Raw genomic sequence first — 14,234 nt, forward strand, 5'->3', positions numbered from 1 at the left:
AGAGAAAGACTTATCCTTAAATAAATCTGAGAATTAAAAAAATATTCTGATAGACAAGTTAATAAAAGAAAGGAGTAATATGCTAGTAACCAAGTAACCGGTATGCTTAAGTTCTTAGCTTGGCTTTCTAAGGGTATGAGACACAAGTAATTAATACATACTTTGATGAATTTCATCATTCAACATGAACCGAACTGCGAAGATCTTAACTGCCTACAAGATTGATGAAAACAGGCAACCAGAGAAGACAATCATGAATTTAGTGCCCCCACCAATGAGAAAGACTGCTCTACGATTGAGTACGGTATGTTAGATAATGATCTATCAGCAACCAGGGTACACAAGGAAAACACAATTTTAAAAGGTGAAGTTCAAGGGTGATAACATGCTTTTCAAGCTAAAAAGAATACAGTAACTACCCTATTTCTCCCCATATCTAGGATCAACCTCTGAACCTGAAAGTACACTTTGTGTGAAGTGTTTTACTGACAAGTGATAGTGCTTGAAATAGGTCAGCCAGTCATAAAAAAGGAGAATTATCTAATTAGCTCTACATTATCTTTGTTATCTTTATAATCACCAATCATTGGAAAGGTGAGGGAAGGTCCTTGACTTTCCCACATCATCCAGCCATATGAAACGAGCCCTATGATCTAAAAGTAAAACCACAAAATCACAAACCAACAACCTATTGCTCTCACAATTTTTACAAAAGGACTATGTTTGCATCAAGCTTCCCCCTCAAACTTAAAAACATGGCAAGGTATACTAGATGATGGATCCTTCCAAGAGATATGGCATTACACTGACACTGAAAGCAGCTTTTGAAAGTCTAATAGAGTAACTTGACAACAAGGAAATACACCAGTGCCATATACATATACATGGAACAAATCACGATACCAGTGCTGCCAGGAACACTGACTGATGTCATTGCAAGATCCAGCTCTACGATTTTTGGAAAGTCATGGTGACTGGTCAAGGATCCTGATGACTGGAAAAGGCAAACATCCCACCCATCTTCTAGAAGGGCAAGAGGGATGGTACAAAAGGCTGCTAAACTGGACTTCAGTCCCTGGAAAGATTATGCCCAAATCCCCCTGGGAGCCACCTACAGATACAAAAAGGTGATGGAAAACTGCCAGCATGCATCTAGCCAGGATGAACCAGGCCTGACATCTCAGTTTTCTAGGTTGAGGTGACCCACATCACAGCGGGCAGAGCAGCAGTTTTGAATTTATGAAGACTTTCAGCAAGGTCTCCCACGGTATCCTTAGAGCCAAACTGCTGAAGTATAGTTTGAATAGCTTGACTGTAAACTGGGTGGAAAACTAGCTTGACCACTAGACTCAAAGGGCTGTGACCAGTAGCGCAAAATCCACCTGGCTGGACTCACTGATGCTCCCCAGGGGTTGATATCACGGACAGTACAGTTTAAGGTCTCCCTGGCAATGGGATGGGATTCACTATGAGCAAGTGTGGATACCAAAGTGGACAGGGCTGCCCAGTGAGTTTTGGAGGTAGTCCAAACACAACCAGACATGGCTCTGAGTAGCCTGATCAAACCTGGTCATGCTTTTCGTGAGGGCTGGACTAGATGACCTCCGTAAATTCCTTCAAAATTATATTATTCTATGACTACATTTTAGGTAACTAAAAGCAAATGGAAGCAGTTTAAAAGGTATTTCTAAAATGGAATATCTGATTTCATTTAAAAAGAAAATAGGACAGAAATGAAAGTAAAAGGTAAAGATTTTGAACTTTTGAACCCATTTTAAAAGGCAAAGGGAACAATTTGGACTTTAAAAGTAAATCTCATGAAATGCCATTTTCATAAATTTTACATGCCAATTGAACTAAATCTTTTGACACAAGAGCAGAGACTTCATTTGTAAACTGTTAATTAACAAGTTATCTCTCAGACCAGAAACCTCTGTTGCTATTTGCAACACGAACTAGTGATCTGGACTACACTGCTCTTCAGGAACTAATCACAAGGTCTTCCTGACAGACACGTTTTTAGGAGGTACGAAGCTTTAGCTCTAAGTGAAGCATGTACATTACCTTTCACTATGCAAATGCTGCCCCATTTTCCCCACCAGCTCCAGATGAGCAGCTCAGTAAAGAATCCCCATCACCTACTTACCCTCATTTCTCATCGCTGCTACTACGCCATATCATAAAATTAGTTCACTTTTCAATATTAAAGATTAAAACAGAAATATCTAAAAAAACTACTGTAAACTGCTGTGGTCCCAATCACTGTCATACCTGAATCCCAATAAATAAAGCCTTCTCAACTACACAGCTCAAAATCACCCACAGGTCACTTCTGCCTTGACCCGTCTCATTCTGTTTATATGAACAATGAAAAAAATAAGCAGCCATAAAGCTCTGATAGCAGAACAGCACCTATGGCAGGTAACCCTGTATGGTGATTAGCACAAACAAGCCATAGGTACCACATTTTTGCTATTGTTAGTGCTAAAGGAACATACTCTGTTTATATTACAGTGGCAGCTAACAGCTCTGTCAGAGCCACATTCCATACCCTAGATCTTGTACAGACAGAGGAGAAAAAAAAATAAACGCAATTCCCTCAGGATGGTAACTAAAAAGATAAGCAGATTCACTTGATCTAATTTAGGCATCTCAGTTAGGGAGCAAATCTTACCAAAACTTCTGTACATCAGAGAGCGCGGAGCAGCCTAAATCCATGTTTCAGGGATGTATGCAATTCTCTTAACATCATACGGAACCTCGAGTCTGAACTAAGGTTTCTCTAAATATCCTGAGGTATGGTGGTGTGAATGCCCCTCCCAGCTTAAGCAGAGTGAAAAAATACAGACAAACCAAACATGAAGGTATAGTGGAAACAAGGAAACAAAAATGAGCAAGGCTCATTAGGAGAATGAAGCCCAGCTAGCTTTAATTTATCCAATTAGTTCCTAATGCTCATTATTTCTAAATATCACTGTTGCATCAGTGGATATAGATGTTTGCTACAGCTAGAGCCTTTGAATGTCCAATCACATTTCAGATGAACAATTAAAGCTTCTTGAAAGCAAGCTGCATTTTACGCTCCACTGATGTCGCCCGCTCTGCACAGCAAGACCATACTGTTTCATATGCTTTGTACCTTTTCCTGTGTACATACACGTGTGGGAGCTGCTGCCACCCCAGGCAAGCAGGAACAAAAACAACTTTAAAAACCCTCTTGTTCCCTAAAGACAGATGCATACAACAGACAGCCTGAACACAAGGGCAAGCAGCTTGTAACTTCTAGTTTCAGGGCTCTAGGTGGGGAATTTCCAACTGATCACAGAATTACAGAATCATCATAGAACGGTCTGGGTTGGAAGGAACCTTAAAGATCACCTAGTTCCAACCCCTGTCACAGCCAGGCATGCCTTCCACTAGACCAGATCGCTCCAAGCCCCATCCAACCTGGCCTTGAACGCTGCCAGGAATAGGGCAGCCACAGCTTCTATGGGCAACCTGTGCCAGTGCCTCAGCAGCCTCTCAGGGAAGAATTTCTTCCTTATAGCTAATCTAAATCTCCCCTCTTTCAGGTTAAAGCTCCTTGTCCTGTCCCTCCATGCCCTTGTAAAAAGTTCCTCTCCAGAGTTGTTGATGGCCCCTTTAGGCACTGAAATCTTCTCTAACGTCTTCCCAGAGCATTTTCTTCTCCAGGCTGAATGTTTAAAAGAACTGCTGTAAGCCTATGCTAAAGATCACAGGTGCTATCTAAAGCACAATCTACTTTCAAGCTCTACAATGTGACAGGTGTCAAAGTGCCAACTGCTATGAAAGCCATTTCATGCATTCAAAATAATATCTTAATATTTAGCAAGCCAAATCATCTTAGTATTTACGGAACCAAAATCTCAGCCTCATTTTATTTTCTGAATTACTACATGCCGCAGTGCGAAGCCGAGACCGAGGAACGCCAGCCTCTTTACAGACAAACAGTTTACAAACTTGAAGCGCAGAAGTTAGTTCAGTTTCTCCAAATTCCAGGATTTCACAGTAACTACGAGAAACAAAAGCACCACTACACAAACCGGGGTCTGCGAACAAATCCAAGCCACCTCCCCTCGCCAGGGCGCTCCCTTGGGCACTGAGCTGTGTGGGCACGGGCACCGACACCGGTCTTTCTCCTCCTAGTAGGGAGGTAATAAAGCAAGGGCGAGCAGCAGACGCGCTAGCAGCAGGAGCTGCCGCCGCTACCGGCAGCCGTGCCCGGGCCGCCGCGTCCCCCGGCCCCGCAGGCGCAGCGGAGCTCACCGGCCAGACCTGACGGCGCGGGGGGCAGCCGGCCCCGGGAAGCGCGGTTCAGCAGAACGCTGGAGCGGCTGCGGGGGAGCCCGGCCCGGCTGCCCGACAGCGGCCGCGGCCGCGCCGCGCAGCCTGGCGGTCAGCCGCGCTCCGGCAGCGCGGAACGCACCCAAACGCTGTTCTAAAGGAAAACAAAACCCGAAACAACCGAAGAACCCCACCAGCCTAAAGGCGGGAGGGAAACACAAACAGAGCGGCTCGGCGCAACAGAACGCCCGACTGTTCTTCCCCAAGCCCGCCCCTGCCCGGGCGGCTGCCGCGCTCACAGGGCGGCAGGAGCAGCCACTTCCCCGCACGGTAGCCCGGCGGCCGCCCCGGGCTCGCAGCGAGGCCCCGCGGGACGGCCAGGCTGACAGCTTCGCTCCGCGCCGCCGGAGCTCGTCGTCGTCCCCCCCCTCCCCGTTTCCCTTACACCGGCCGCCCCGCGGAGACAAGGCTGCCCCGGGGTCGGGTCGTGGCCGCGCTCCTCCGGAGGCGGAGGAGCCGCAGGCCGCCCCGCCGCCTGTACCTGTTGCGCTGCCCGTGAGCGGCCGCTCCGCACGGGCTGCCTCCTCCTCCACCTCCCGCGGCGGCGGCGTCAGCCCCACAACATGGCGGCGGAGGCGGGGGCCTCCCGGGAAGGAAGAAGGGGAGGGAGCCGGGGCCGGCGGGTGCGGGCCGAGGGCGCCGCTGGGCGCCCGCTGAGCGCCCGGCAGCTGTGCGTGAGGGCGTGCGGGTGGCAGCGTGCCCCGGGCGGGCGTCCACAGCAGCCCTGAGGCGGGCGGGCACCCCCGGCAGAGGGGTCGTCAGTGCTCGGGGTACAAGGCGGGGGCCAAAAGGGGGGTCGGCCTGCCCTGAGGTGCTGCCTCCCAGCAGCCCGAGCTGCACACACAGGACTGCGGAGGTCTGGCGTCGGGGGATACGGACTCGCACCGCTGCCTGGATGGACCCGTGCGGTGCGGAAGGCGGATCCCCCGAGGCAGCGAGCTGTGCTGCCGGCACCCGTCATCAGGATCGCAGAGCTGTTTATGTTGGAGGGGACCTTAAGTAAGACCTTCAGTTCCAACCTCCCTGCCACAGGCAGGGGCATCTTCCGCTAGAGCGGGTTACAGAAAGCCCCGTCCATTCATCAGTGTTCTTTGCTCCACAGGGAGATGTCTGCAAAGTAATAAACTACTGTTTAAAGACCTCATCTGACAGAATATTTATTACCTCCTTACTAAATTTTTTCTCCATCCTCATTCAAATCTCTGCCTCCCCATCTGCTCCACGAATTACTTTTTCTTTAGATTTCCAGCTGTATACATTTAGGAGAAAAAGGGATAATAAACTCTAAAATAATCTCAGTTCCTTGTGGAAGCTGAAAAGCCTCTGGTTTGATCATTCTGCACGGGCAGAGCTCCCAGATACAACTAATTTTTCCCCACTGTATGCTCCGGGAGCGGGATGAGAGTGCCCGTGGGAGTGCCTGGAGGTGCTTCCAATGGGAAGTGTGTCCCACTGGGATGCTGGGAAGCAGGAGGCTGGCACCAGGAGCTAAATTCGGCTCACACCAGGCGTTATTCTGAAATATGGAGGGTGTCAGGGATTTATCTTTTAAAAGGTTCAAGAACCTATTGAAAGAAAAGGCATGGAAAATGCCATCGTTTTTAAACATCGTTTTCCTCCCTCAGTGAGGGGATCTTGCTGTGTACAGAGGATCACAGCATCTTTCTGCTATGTTTTTGCCGTGTACATAATTATATATCACCTTTGTAGAGAGCAGATTTTAACACTGACTTCTGGGCTCTTAATGAGCCTTTCCAGTTTGTTACACCTCTTATCAGTCACTGAGTCCAGAACAGTCATGTTACCGTGCCATGCCTTGGTCGTGGTCACATACTAGCACATGCTACTCTCAGTATTTTTGCCTAGAGATCAAATGTTTAGATATGCTGTTACAGCTGCCATGTTGCACTGGCAGCTCACACTCATGTATTTATCCCTCAGGACATCCTCAGCCCCCATCTGATTCGATGTGTTTAGTCTTCTCCTTCCATACTCTCAGCCCAAAAGCATGCTCTGTGGTTTTGTTCCTGTGCACAGCCAGCAAACTTGTCTTTGAGGCAGACATTTGCCATGTAGGTGGATTAAAAGACATGTTCCAGGGGCACCTGCTGACTTTGTAATTTAAATGACTCAGTGGTCCCCAGCCCAGGTGGCCTTCAACTGCTTTGAAGTCATCTGCAGATTCCACGAGCAGTACTTCATTTAATTCCAAATAATTGACTGAGATAATAGAGCAGCCCCAGGTCAAGAACAGACTCCTCTGGAGCCCAGTTGAAGTGTCTCTCATCTGACATTTTTCATTAGAATTACTTTATAATGTCTCTTAAAATGCATCCTTTAATCCATTTAGTACACATTGTAGTGAGAGTGTAGTTCTAAATGGGACTTTTGTGTAGGCAACACCTGCAGCCTATTTGCAGCGAAGATAGGTGCTTACATCAAACGTAACAGTCTAAAGGTTCATAAAGGCTATTGTAGAGAGGATTAAGATAACTATAAGCCAGATAAACATGTTTCTTCTCATAGGAAGAAAAAGATCAGGTTACTGATTACAGTAGTTAAGTACTGGGAAAGGCAGAGGAAAAAAATCTGTCAACAAATGTCTCTAAGAACAGGTTAGACAGATACCAATGAGGAGTTGGTAAATACAGTGGATCCTGCTTTGAACATTGAACCAGGTGTCTTCTCAAGGGACCTCATGGCTCTTTTCTTCTATAATTAATGTTACTACTAGGTCCTGCTGAGCAAAAGGATCTGGGATGTGTGCTGTGTGACATGTGTCATAAAAGCTATGCAGAAAGCTAACAGGGAGAGCTGGGAAGCTGTGCCAGGGGCCAAGCATGCATTTTGTGCACATGATAAAAGGGAGGATGAATCATACGAGGGGTGAATTTTAATGTCTATTTAGTTGATTTTAATTTTACATACAGTTCTGCAACTACTTAAGCCTATGGCTGAGCTAGAATATGACTTTTAGTGACTCTCATTACCTGCTTTGACACCTCCATTGCCTCTGTTGCAAACTCCAACAGGAAAATTATGTCAATACATGAAAGCTGTAACTTCTTAGTTTTGAATACCACCTTAGAACACTATGTGCAATATTTAAATATTTCAAAAAATTAATTAATTAGTAGGAAGAAGAGCAGGACTCAATAGGCTGCTGTGAAGACATTTGAATGCAGCAGCCGCTCAGTTGCTCTTCCTTGGAATTGCAACTGAGCAATCTAAAGTTTAGTGAGCTAAAGTTTAGTGAGCTATAAAAAATATTGTCTTAAAGTGAAACTGAACTAACTCTTACTCAAACGGAGAAGACTCTTACAGAGATGGGGCTCTTTAAGTGATGCCTGAAGCACATCTACTTTGTCCAAATTTTTTGTTTTCTTTTGTGTTAATTGGTAACTGCATTACCATTTCTTTACAATGAAGAATTTTCTTCTCTGGTTTGCTAGAATGAAATTTGTTTCCATTCAGAGTTTGACTACTGCTTAAAGTAGGTTCAAAAGAAAAAAACTCTACTTCTATGAAGGTGAAGTTTCTAAAGGCACTGTTGCAGATGCTGCTTTTGGGCATGTCAGGGTTTGGGGAGAGTGCTTTTTTCGAACTACAATATGCAGTTTTGGGGGCTGATGTAAAGTACCAGGTGAAATAAAAGTCCCTTCAGGTGGTAGGTAGTACCCTTCTAGCAAGGAGTAGACAGTGGCAGAGCAACTTAAAATAGGAGAACAGATATGTTTGTCTCAGAAAGCCATAAAGGTAAGGGAAATTACTTAATAATAACTGATGAGTAACAGTAAAGACAGCTGAAAGAAGAAAACTATGGTATGATAGCAGAGAGGCTTGTTCTCGATGTAGGGGCAAGGTTGCAGCACAGCAGCTACCCAGAAGAGACCCATTAAGATTAAATGTGTGGGAGAAGCAGAAAAGAAGGAGAATTTACTTTAAGCAATATCTCATCCTCTAGTATTACTGTGTTATCATTTACTATCTTGCATCTCCTTGTCATATCTGAGCCAAAACCAACATATGACATCAAAAAGATATAACGAAGGTGGAGAAACAATAAATGCTAATTAATAAATTTTATTTTTCACGTTACGGCTTTACTTTTTAATCATTAACCGTACTCTGTCCTCAGTTTCCTGTTACAGGCAATTTTGTTATCTTCAAAGTTATAAGGGAAGGTCTTCACTTGAACTGAGAGGCAGTAGGTAATATGACTTTACTCTCTTCTCTCAGCTTACTCCATAATATTGCTTATTTTCTCTGCTGTACTGCTGGAAAACACACCAGAACAGAATTCTTCATTCTCCCTATCCAAACCCTCTGACCAGGCAGTGCCTAAGCTTGTTGACAGATGTGTTTCTGCAAGTGTATGTTTAAAACAATATAAAGTTAAGGCAGAACAGAAGTGAACAGCAGAAATCAGTTCCTGCCAAGAGTAAGTCATGCTTTGTGTACAGTTACTGATCAAGGATCAAGGAATGTCAAGTAAAGCAATGAGTAATTCTGAATGGTCAAAAAGCAGTAGTTGCAGGATGGTGATCTGCACAGGTTCCTCATGTGGTGTCCTGTTTAATTCTGCTTGCTAATGGGAGGCATTTCCTCATCTGGGAGGGTCCAGCTCATTGTCCCAGCTATAAAGAACTACTTAGAAGTAGCCACACCTACCTGATGAATGACAGCTCTGACTCTTTTATTAGATTTGACTCTATTATTCATGCTAAATTTTCTGCCTCCTTTTTCTCTTCAGCTAATACAGAGACAATGAACCCCCACTTGATACTGCTGCCAGGTTTCATTTTTACATCAGTATTCAACCATTTTCTTCCTTTTGAGCAAATGATACTGTCTTTAGCCTAAGAGTTTATTTAAACCTGGAGACACAAAACACAATGGGATAAACAAAAGGACAAGTTAATATTTATTTTCCACACCTAACACAACAGAGGTGGTACATTTCTGGTGTTGGTTCTGAGGAATAATTCATCAAAAGAGTATAAAAGGCACAAAGCATGTGCTGCATTAGAAATAGTACTTCTACAGATGCTGGTTTGGTTTCTGAACCAGAAACCCACACAGTTTCTCAAACAACAAATGGTACATGCTACTGTATTCATTTGCAGGATTTTATGTTACTTACTAGCTATAACATATAGTATAAAATAAAATATTCATGTCCCAACTTTGTACCCTGCCAAGCACAGGTGTTATTTTGTAGGGGATGGAGAGCTGGATGGTACTTGCTCAAAGAGTGGCAAAGGCTTCTTTGCCTACCGCATTGAAATTATTTTGAGATTTGTAGAACATCTACGTAACCATAGAGAAAGCAGATTTCCAGACAGGCCAGAATGTGTTGTGAAGGAAGGCAGTGCTGACTCATGCAGATTGAATTATGGCAAATAAAATTTTGCCAACTGCTGAGCAGACACAAGACTTTTACTTGCAAAACCTAACTGCAGCACAGGCAGTCAGAAACATTCAGGTACATGTAAATTTCACAGGCTTCAAGTGCTGACAATAACACAGTAATGGGGTTAAGCAAGGTTATTTGTAGCAATTTGCAATCTTCATCCTGTAATTAGTAAATAATACCTTGGTAAGCCAGAGTTGCAAGTTCATTTCAGATGCATTTTTCTCTCCACACTCAGATTTCAATGCAAGCCAAGAAGCCAGTTGAATACCAGTAAGCTGGTATCCCTACTGTGTTTACTATAAGAGATTTTTTTCCCCCAAAGCTTTCTGGTTTAGGTGCTAGAAACCTGTCAGTGGGTACGTATTGTTATGTTATGTGGTAAAAGCTCATGTGCATGACCACAGAGACAATTACTTGGTGGGGATAACCAAGCGATACCTGTTCCAGTTACCCATCACAGGGGCTATGAGCCCATCAAAAATTCATCTCCACAAGCGCAGAGGAGGCATGGGCACAAGGGCAGGTGACAATCCAAGTTACAGACTCCTGAAGAGTGAACACCTTGTCTAGGCCTTACCCAGGGCTGTCCCAGCATCCTGGTATGAAACTCATCAAGGTGAGATTTGGGAGCAGCCCTCCAGGACTATAAAGGGCCTTTGGGGTGTGCTGCACGTTATGGCATGTAGGGGAAGACCAGTTGGGATGCAGGGGAAGAAGCTCAACATGAGCTGGCAGTGTGCACTTGCAGGCCAGAAAGCCAACTATGTGCTGGGCTGCATCAAAAAGACCATGACCAGCAGGTTCAGGGATGTGATTCTCCTCCAGCACAGAAGCTGTGGCTGCCCCATCCCTGGCAGTGTTCAAAGCCAGGCTGGACAAGGATTTGAGCAACCTGGTCTAGTAGGAGGTGTCCCTGCCCATGACAGGGGGGCTGGAGCTAGATGTCCTTAAGGTCCCTTCCAACCCAAACCGTTCTGTGATTCTATGAAGCTGTGATTGTTGTGTTGCACAGAATTTACTATGGAATGTTTGAGGGAGGAACTAAACATGGGAAAAGGGAGGGATTTAGGTGATCTGGGGAGAAAAAAGTGTGGGAAATGGAGGGGCATTGGAGGGTCATATGTTCACGTGCCACAAACTGGTGAGACTGGAACCCAGGGACCAGTACTACTGTTAGGTAGTGTACCTCATCTTACCTAAATTTTCTGAGGCTCTCTTGGAATTACATGTTGCTTTTAAAGGTTGAGTGATGTAAGAATCAACTTTGAAATAAATCGTCTCAGATCTTTCAGAATGTTTTGTGAGTTGCTGTGAAAAGGGAAGTTTTCCAGAGTCACAGATTTATGGAAAGATGCAGGCATGGTATGGAGGAAATAAGCACCATGATAAGATAGGCGAAACAGTGTAAGACAGTAAACATATGATTAATAACATAATAAAATCAGATACTCATTGACAGGACAAACAGATCCCACTGGTTTTAAGCCGGTTTATGGAAGTCTACCAAAACCTTTGTGTTGATGAGAAAGGCAGAAGTTTGTCCTGTGACTTGCTTGCCAGATGCAATGCTGACAGTCTGAGGCGCTACTGCCCTCCTCTGCCTGACATTCCGCTGGACTTTTCCATGACAAACAGAAGCAAAGGCATACTGTTCCCCCGGCTGCTGCAAGTAAAAACATTGTGCTGTGGCTTAAAGTTGTGGCATTCAGGGGGTTGGATCTAGTTTTGAAGACTTTTGCCAAAACCAGGTTGACCTTTTAGATGTAGGGGTTTTCTGCACTTGAGAGCTGTGTTTGAAGAGTAGGCGTTCTTTTCAAGTCACTTTGTAATTTACATTGACATTAAAGATCAACAGAGCTCAAGGCAGAGCTGAAATCAATGGAGTGTGAAAGAGAGACCATACTATCAGCCATTTACGCTTCACTTACATTTTCATGCAAGGTTTATATTGCTCTCATGCTGCTTCTTGCTTTGGTAAGGGAAATCTACAACAATTTTCTGGTTTACTTCACTGATCTCCTCAGAGGCTTTCTTAGAATTCATTCACCTGAACAATGTTGTAATAGACCACAGAGTCACTGAAAGACCACCAGTTGTCTAATAACTAATGATTCTAATATTTCTGACCAATAATCCTCACCTGTCTGTTACCTTTAACCTTCAACTCTAAATAATACAAGGCAAAAATATCTTTTTGTCCTATGTCAGTTCTGTCAGGAAAGGGCTTTTACTGCCTAATAAAATAAATCTGTTGGCACTTGGCACTGGCAGTCCTTCCAAAGAGATACTATTTTGCATTGCCTCAGTTAAATGTGCTTTTCTTCTGCACTGGGATTATCTTGACTGGATGCCACAGCCTAGATTAATATCTTTGCACTTAGTGAGAATATTAGCTGGACTGACAACTGCAAACACCTCAGTTTGAACCTGCTAGAAATAGCAAGCATACAATGGTAGTGTCTCATGTTTTTGCCATGGTGAAGTCTATCTTGTCTTACAAAGAGCCAGCTCAGTCTTGCATAAGTAGCACTCACTCAGTTGGGAAGATTTAAATAAGATGAAAAAAAACCCCTCTTTTATATATACTCACAGCAAAGGGAAGGAGTTTTGTCACTGTTATAAGGATGTAAGGTTAACAACAGGTTAGACTCACAAAATCTTTGTTTAGCATCATGAAGTCTCCATCAGACTGCATCAAAAGAAGCGTGACCAGTAGGTCAAGGAAGGTGATTTCCCCACTGTGCTCTGCTCTCATAAGACTCTCATCCACCTAGTGGAAGGTGTCCCTGCCAATGGCAAGAGGGTTGGAACTAAATGATCTTTAAGGTTCCTTCCAACCCAAACCATTCTATAATCAGTCCTGGAGTGGTAAACCAAAAATAAGTAACTTTATGGGGATTATTCCAGGCCAATCTATGTCAGCAAACTCTTCACTGTCCAGGCTACAATGGAAAAACTCGATATACTCTTGCATCGCCAGCGTATTCTTGACTTCATTGCTCAGACAGCGAAACTACAAAGGGAAAGCATGTATCGGTTTCACAGAAATAAGGCAGTTTTGAATCAGAACTTGCGATTAGTCAGTTTAAGGCACAAATCCATGAGGAAGTTTCATTGCAGTGCTTGCAGAACTACTTTATTTATTCACCAGGTTTATTCAACCTTTTTCAGTGCAGAAGATGAATAATGCTTGGAAGATCAACGGTGCTTACTGAGTTGTTACAGGTTTTTAAGGCTCATTATTCATTGTATAGCCTTGGGCTTTATTTAATATATACCATTCAGAAGCAGTGCTGAACAGAAATATATTTTAGTTGATTTTCTCTTGGGTTTTTATATTGTTTTTACTGTAATGGATGTTTTGCAAATGCAGCTTTTTCTTCAAAAGATTCCTGAGGCAAGTTAATATTAGCGTCTTCATCTTACAGATGAAGGACAGAAACATGGAACAGTTTCAGCAAGAACATTACAAACATTCTCTATTTTGGATACTTCTCTTGGGACGCAAAGGCCTTATTTGAAAGACTTGCTGTGCCTCGCTGTCATGGTTTCATTTGAAGGTGGATGTGCTTTCTTTCCACGTAGCCCATCATATATAGCTTAAGTCAGCACTGCAGAAATCAAAGGCTGGCACAAGCTACGGTGCAACTCCTCACTAAGCAAAGCAATTCCAGTCATCGCACGCCACCTTCCTTCTCTTCCCAGCCACATGCTCCCCTCCCTGTGCACCTGATTCCCTTAGTGAACTAGGCCCAGAGAAAGGAAGAAAAATGTGTGATCAGTTTTTGAGAACAAGCTACAGAATAAGCCTTATACTTATAATGATGTATTATTAAAAATTATATTTATTTTCAGTTCGTATTATTAATAATTCTAAATTAACTATTTTATACATTAGTAGATATTGTTATTAATTCACATAGTGGCTTTAAACTGACAGAGGGGAGATTTCGATTAGCTATAAGGAAGAAGCTCTTCCCTGTGAGAGTGCTGAGGCGCTGGCACAGGTTGCCCAGAGAAGCTGTGGCTGCCCCATCCCTGGCAGTGTTCGAGGCCAGGTTGGACGGGGCTTGGAGCAACCTGGTCTAGTGGAAGGTGCTCCTGCCCATGGCAGGGTTTGGAACTGGATGAGCTTTAAGGTCCCTTCCAACCCAAACCATTCTATGATTAAGTATAATAATTATAAAACCTGTATTTAGAAATGGTCATTATTAATTATAGTAATGATTGCCTCTGCCCCCGCCTCCCTCACCGCCCACCCCGCCCCGCCTCCCTCCCTCACGACACCTGTCCCTGTCCCCGCCCACCCGGCGGGCCCTCGGCCGTTAAGCGCGGGCTACGCCCCTCGCCTTCATTGGACGGCTGTTCCCGCGCCCCGCCCATGGGGGCGTCCCTGTGCCGTGGGGCGGGGTTTGCTCTGCGTGAGGGGTGGTGCGTTGGGGTTTGTGCGCAT

The 14,234-nt window shown here is 44.5% G+C and overlaps 1 protein-coding gene across 2 annotated transcripts in view; it reads right to left on the minus strand.

The window, feature by feature from the left end:
* Nucleotides 1-4,951, minus strand: part of ITSN2 (intersectin 2) — an 85,340-nt gene extending 80,389 nt beyond the window's left edge. For both annotated transcript variants that reach the window (XM_065681749.1, XM_065681751.1), the window contains exon 1: nt 4,847-4,951. The gene's annotated coding sequence lies outside the window, so the exon portion shown is untranslated. The remainder of the gene's footprint in view (nt 1-4,846) is intronic.
* Between the last annotated feature and the right edge of the window lie 9,283 nt (nt 4,952-14,234).

This window comes from Lathamus discolor, chromosome 5 (assembly GCF_037157495.1).
Source record: "Lathamus discolor isolate bLatDis1 chromosome 5, bLatDis1.hap1, whole genome shotgun sequence".
Lineage (NCBI taxonomy): Eukaryota > Metazoa > Chordata > Aves > Psittaciformes > Psittacidae > Lathamus > Lathamus discolor.